Here is a 6,000-nt window from a genome sequence, read left to right as displayed (position 1 = left end):
CATGGAGGAACCCAACTCTGATTTCCAAAGCACACATTTGTGACACTGACCCATTTCTGTGCCTCAGCAAGAGGGCTGTTGCTCCCCTGAGCTACTGGAGGACTCTTTACTTGAACTGTGGGACAGCCAGCCCAGGTGTGAGGGGAATTTAGTGTTTGGGGATTGTGGTGCTTTCTTGAGGCATTTTAACACCCCAAGCCCCATTTTATACCTCTCAATTTCAAAATTGTACCTTAATTTTAACTTGTTTGTATTTATTCATCTTTATTATGCTTCTATTCCATTTTACTTATTTTCAAGGGATTCTTAAAAGGGTTTGGGGGATTTTTTCGGGGATTTCTTGGTTTTGCCAGTTTTTAACACACAATGCACCTTTTCAACCCTCCATTGTTTAAATGTAACTAAAATATAGCCTTAAATATTTCATACTTATTCAAATTTATTCCATCTTTGTCCGTTTAATTGAAATGTTGAGGAGATTTTCAGGATTTTTTTGGGTTACTTGGAGTACCTGCCCAGCCAATCCCTGAGGGGAGTTTGGCTGAGGCGGGAACTGCTCCCGTCCCGCCCCCGTCCCATCCAGCCAATTCCTGAGGGGAGTTTGGCTGAGGCGGGAACTGCTCCCGCCTCGCCCCTGTCCCATCCAGCCAATTCCTGAGGGGAGTTTGGCTGAGGCGGGAACTGCTCCCGCCTCGCCCCCGTCCCATCCAGCCAATCCCTGAGGGGGGATCGGCATAGGCGGGAACTTCTCCCCCCCCCCACCTTGCCGATCACTCCCGCCCCTCCCCTGCCTCGCTTCCACTGCCCCCTCGTGACTCTGAATTTTCCCCAGCTGCCCCAGTCTGGACTGGTTTATACTGGTTTATTCTTTCCCCTCCCTAGGTAGATGACCTCCAGTGCCCCCCGTTCCCCAGAGCATAAAATTCACATCGCTAGAGGTTTGTGTCCATAAAGGAGGCAGTGGAGTCCTGTAAAAGTCCCTTGATTCGAACAAAGGGAGAGAGTCCATGAGGCGTGTGTCCAGTGGGGTCTCTCTCAATTAGTTAGAGCAAGTAGCCTTCTTTTCTCCTCATTTCCCGGCCGCATTTTCTTATTCACTTTCCCCATTGGCTGAGGTATTTGGAAGGTACTTGGGACATCCCGATCTGCCTATCCATGCCCCGCTTAGTGTGTACCCTCCGTCAAGCACAGGATGCATGATCATTACAACTAGCTAAATCAATTTATATTTTCTGTAAACTTTACTAATTGACATGGACTGCTCTTCAGCCAGGTTCATGCTAAACTCCTGAACTTTGTGTAGAAGAACAAAGACTTCATAGGACTGTGAGAGAGGAGGTGATGTTTTGCTGAAGCCAAAAGGTTCTTCTCCCCTCCCTCCCCCATGCCACTGGTACTCACACACGGCCATAGCCTGAGGGGACACCCTGGTGGCCTTCAGGTGGGAGCTGGTGAGGGTGTCCTGACCAAGAGCCTGCAGGGCTTCAGCCCCTTCAGGGGAGGCTGGGAGGAGCTGTACCCCCGAAATGGCCCCCGCAGCCCCTCAGCCATGCGGCTGCACTGGTGGATGACTAGCTGTATGCATTTGGAGGTGGGAAGGGGTCTCAGGACATCCAGGGCGGCTTCTGGAGGAGCTTTGTGGGGGTTACAGTGGCTGGGGAGCTTCAGGGCATCTTGGGGAAACAGGGGCAATTTGGATTGGGGGAGAATATGGGAGGGCTAGGGATCAAGGTTTTCTGTGTCTTTAGAGGTGGGGAGGGGACTGGGGGGCTGATTTTGGGGCCCACTCTGATTATTGGGTACCCACCCCACCCCACCCCAGCAAAGGGCCAATGGTCTTTATCTTCTCCTGTCCAGGAGGGAGGTGGGCTTTGAAAATCCCACCGTATTTGTGGGGAGTCCCTTTGTCACCAAAACAGCAGGAAAACAAAACAAAACAAAACAAAAAATTTAAAAAAAAAAACCTCAAAACAAAACAAAAAAAGCTTCTTCAACAGCATTTTTTGTGGTAGAGAATCCAAGTCATTACCTTATTCTGGCCAGAATGTTGTTCTCACCAGAATGTGCAACAAATCATTTCATCCACACATTGTCCAGGTGTGCAGAGAAAATAATTCCATCACTCATGAATTTTACTAGATTTTTCAGATACTTACACAGTCAAAACCCATCGAAATGCATCGTGCAATGTACACTGGTCCCACATTGTGCAGTTCTCAGTATTTGGTTGCCTATTCATTACAGATCTCTTCACCTCTGATGCTAATTAGATTCTGATTCTTATCTCTTTTCCCAGACCAGTGATGTCTGGAGTTGATTGTTGTTAATGATTGTCAATGGTCATTATCTCTTGTGTATCTTTTGTGCTACTCCCAGTCTGCTGAGTTGTTAAGCTTGTCAGACCTCACCTGCTGGACCAGTGCCTAAAAAGAAAGTTAAATTCCCTTTCCCCGTGCCAAGGGCAAACAAAACTGGCTAAGTTACATAACAATTTTAACCTTTGTAGCATTTCCAACACCTTCCTGATTTTGGGGTCTCTCCTGATTTTGGGTTTTCCCTGTGATTTTGGAGATCCCTTAATTTCGGCAATCTCCCCAAGACATACATCCCAGGACGTGTTCTCTTATCTGAGGAGGCTCAAGGTCCCAGCTTCTTTGGCAGAGGTATTGTCCTGATATTGGGGTCTTCCAACAAGATTTTGGGATGCCCCCTGGTTTTGGAGCTCCCTTAATTTTCAGGCATCCCCTGATTTTGTGGACCATGCAATATGTGTTCTCCTCCCACCAGGAGGGGCTGGGCAGGTCTTGGGGGTCTCTCCTCCCATCTAGGGAGGCCTGGGGCATCTGGGGGTCCCATCTACTAATGTAGGTGTTCCCCCTAATGTTGTGACCCCCCGATTTCTGGGTCCCCTCCCCAGGCCGCACATCCCAGGACATTTTCTCCTCGGAGCTGCTCTAGTTCCACTGTGGGGGGGCCGAGGGAGCGCTTGGGATTTTGGGGGCAGGGAGGAAGCCCCCCACCCACTGCCAGCTGCTCCATGGTTTTGTGCCCCCCTCCCACGCCCTTCTCATCTATGGTGGATACCAGCCTTCTACTGCCTCATACAGGATCATCCTTGGGGAGGGTATTGGGAGCTCTGAAAGGGAATATAGGGGGAGATATGTGGGGAATATGGGGGGACAGAGTCCTGAAGGTCTCTGGGTAGCCCTCAACAGGGGGACAGGAGGTGAGTTATGGGGTCCTGTGAGAGCTCCTGGCTTCTCTGGGGACAGTTATTGGGCTGCCCCTCACCTGACCCACACTTTGCTCATTCCTGCCACACCCTTCCCCTCACCCTTCTACCCTGCATGGTCCCTGCTCTGCACTGTCCCTCACCTGCCCCACCTCTGCCACACCATCTCACCTGCACAGGTCCAGTGTCTGGGTGAACTGTACCGACTTACTCCACATGGATTGGCACCAGTGCAGGGCAGGGCTATGGGGGGTCTGGGAACCCCGAGAATGGCTTCTCCTGAGCCACCATCATTGGAGACTACTGATGCCCAAAACTGAACAAGAATATAAAACTCTAGAGTTGACCCAGCTACAGAGCAGGTATCTGTTTATTCAGCTCTGGTAGTGAGGGGAATCTCTCTGCCAAAACCTCACCCCATCTTTTTTAGGTTTCAGTTAAATTTTAAAAGTTCTTCTTTGCAACGTCTCATTTACAATATATTAGTAGCATACTCATATTTGCATAAAGCTGTGTCATGATTTTAAAGCAGTTTGTTGCTTTCACACGTGTCACTTCCTACTGAGGTGGCCACCAGCCTTCTTGGGAGAAACAAAAGTCTCTCTTTAAAAATTTTAAAAATATAATGAGGGATAAGAGGGACAGTAAACAGCAATGGGTGCTTGGAAAATTGCCAGAGGCATGCCAGTTAGCCTAAAACCATTTTTATATGCTTTTTCATTACATTGGTTAAATGCGTATTCAAGACAATCATATATATTCATACATTCCCCTCAGTTCAAATTTTGTGGGAAATCCTTTGCTCGGTTCGACCCTTGACCTGTCTTCTAAAAATACATGTCATACTGCAGTGAAATTTATATCTTTTATGTCCTCACAAGGCCCTCAGTTCTGTGTTTTGATAATTCTTGATAACCGGAGTGTCATATATTCCTCTTTGTATTCTTCCTTTCAATGTTTTTTTCATGGTTCTTCTCAATGTTATCTTATCATACAGATAAGATACTCCACAAGTAAAAGATGCAGCACAAACAAGATTTGAAAATGCCAAGCGAGACGTAATTATACTGAAATGAGAACTGGTGTGATTTTTTGCAAGGCTGGAGCTGTGGGAGATGGTAGGACATGAGGTTGTGTGCAGCATGTCCTCCGTGTCTTCTGCATTGAATTTGGGGTGGGGAAAAGGTGAACGGGGCTATCTTTGGGACCAGGAATGACCCCTCTGATAGGAAGCCAGACAGAAACATCAGCTTTCAGCTGAGATTTGTGTGCTGCTGTTTTGCTCTGTTTTTCTAAGACGTAGCTCAGAGTATCTTCCCCTTTTGCTTTGTACTGGTGGGTTTTCATGGCCAAAGTGAGTTTAAAAGACTTTTCCTTGTGGGCTTGGGGAGGGTGCAGCAGGAATGCTGATACAAAAGAGAAAAATCTTTTTAAACCTCATCTGGAGTGTTTCTGAACAGTAAGCCAGACATGTCTTCTAGGCTGTGTTCTAAGTCACTTCCTGGGAAGCTGTGGCTGCCCTGGGGCAGAGTGGCCCAGGGGAGCAGCAGCCAAATGCTTTGAGAGTGCGTGAGCCCATCAGTTTCTGCCTCTTGCCACACAGGTGTTGCAGGGCAAATGTGAAGCTCTTTGCTCTTTCTTTCTGTGCAAATGCTACTGAAAGAGCAGGAGAGGAGTGCTCTATCAGAGGCACTGCTCCAAACTCAGAGAGAGCTCAGCCAAGCCTGCCAGCAGATCCAGCAGCTCAGGCAGGAGTTGAAAGAGCAGCAAGAGAAGGATCAGGCAAGTCTGAGTAGGCAGGGAACATTGAGTGCAGGGCAATGACAAGGGCACAAGAGGCAGCTCCTGGGACTGAGGAGGCAAGGGCTGCTTCAGGCCCTGGGACCACAGAGCCTGGCATGCTCCAGAGCTCATCCCCAGGAAGGAGGGCTTGCAGAGGAAGCAGAGCTGGCTAGAGAGGTCAAAAGAAGTAGCTGAAAGTGTGGGATTTTGAGACAGTGTGGAAAGTAGAAAAAGCTGAGCATGAGGGCAGGTCCCAGGAAGTTGCCCTGCATTTTATTGTCAGATCATCAAGGCAGAGCTGCAAGCTGAGCTGCAGGAAGCTCGAAGTAAAATCCAGGCAGCACAGAGGAGGCACAGGGAAGAGCTACAAGGTGTCAGGCAGGAAATGAATGTCCTCCTTGAGCAGAGGGAGGCTCTACAAAAGCAGGTGAGCAAAACAGCAGTAGGACCACATTCATCCAGAGAGGGATCAGTGGCCTTCTTCCTTTTCCATGACAGAGCAGCAGTTGATCGGGTGATCCCTGGGGCTGCCTGGCCCTGTGCTCTGCAGGGCAGCTGTTCTGAAAGACACTCAGTGCTCTGCTGAATCTCAGCTGCTGACTTGGACAGCTGGGCTAGCGCTCGTTTCCTGTCTGTTTTTTGCTTTTTTGTCTTTTCTCCTTAGTTGCTCTCCCTACTGCCTGCTCTGCTGCCTCAGGAGCAGGCCTGTCCCTGAGGCTCTGTGCGTCCATCTTGCAGATCCGGGCCCTGCAGAACACAGTGCTGGACATGGAGGCTGCCCAGGCAACTCGAGAGAAGGAGTTGCTGCAGGAGCTGGAGGAGTCCCGAGCAGGAAAACACTGCTTGAAGGCCTCTGTGCATGTGCTGGAGACTGAAGTGTCCCAGCTGCGTGTGAGACTCCAGAGATGTGATGACAAAGGTCTTGCCTTGGACAGACAGTGTAACACCTCAGAGCTGGAGCTGAGGAAGGCAAAGGCTCACATGCA

This window comes from Erithacus rubecula, assembly GCF_903797595.1.
Source record: "Erithacus rubecula genome assembly, chromosome: 6".
Classification (NCBI taxonomy): domain Eukaryota; kingdom Metazoa; phylum Chordata; class Aves; order Passeriformes; family Muscicapidae; genus Erithacus; species Erithacus rubecula.
This window is presented reverse-complemented; position numbering follows the sequence as displayed.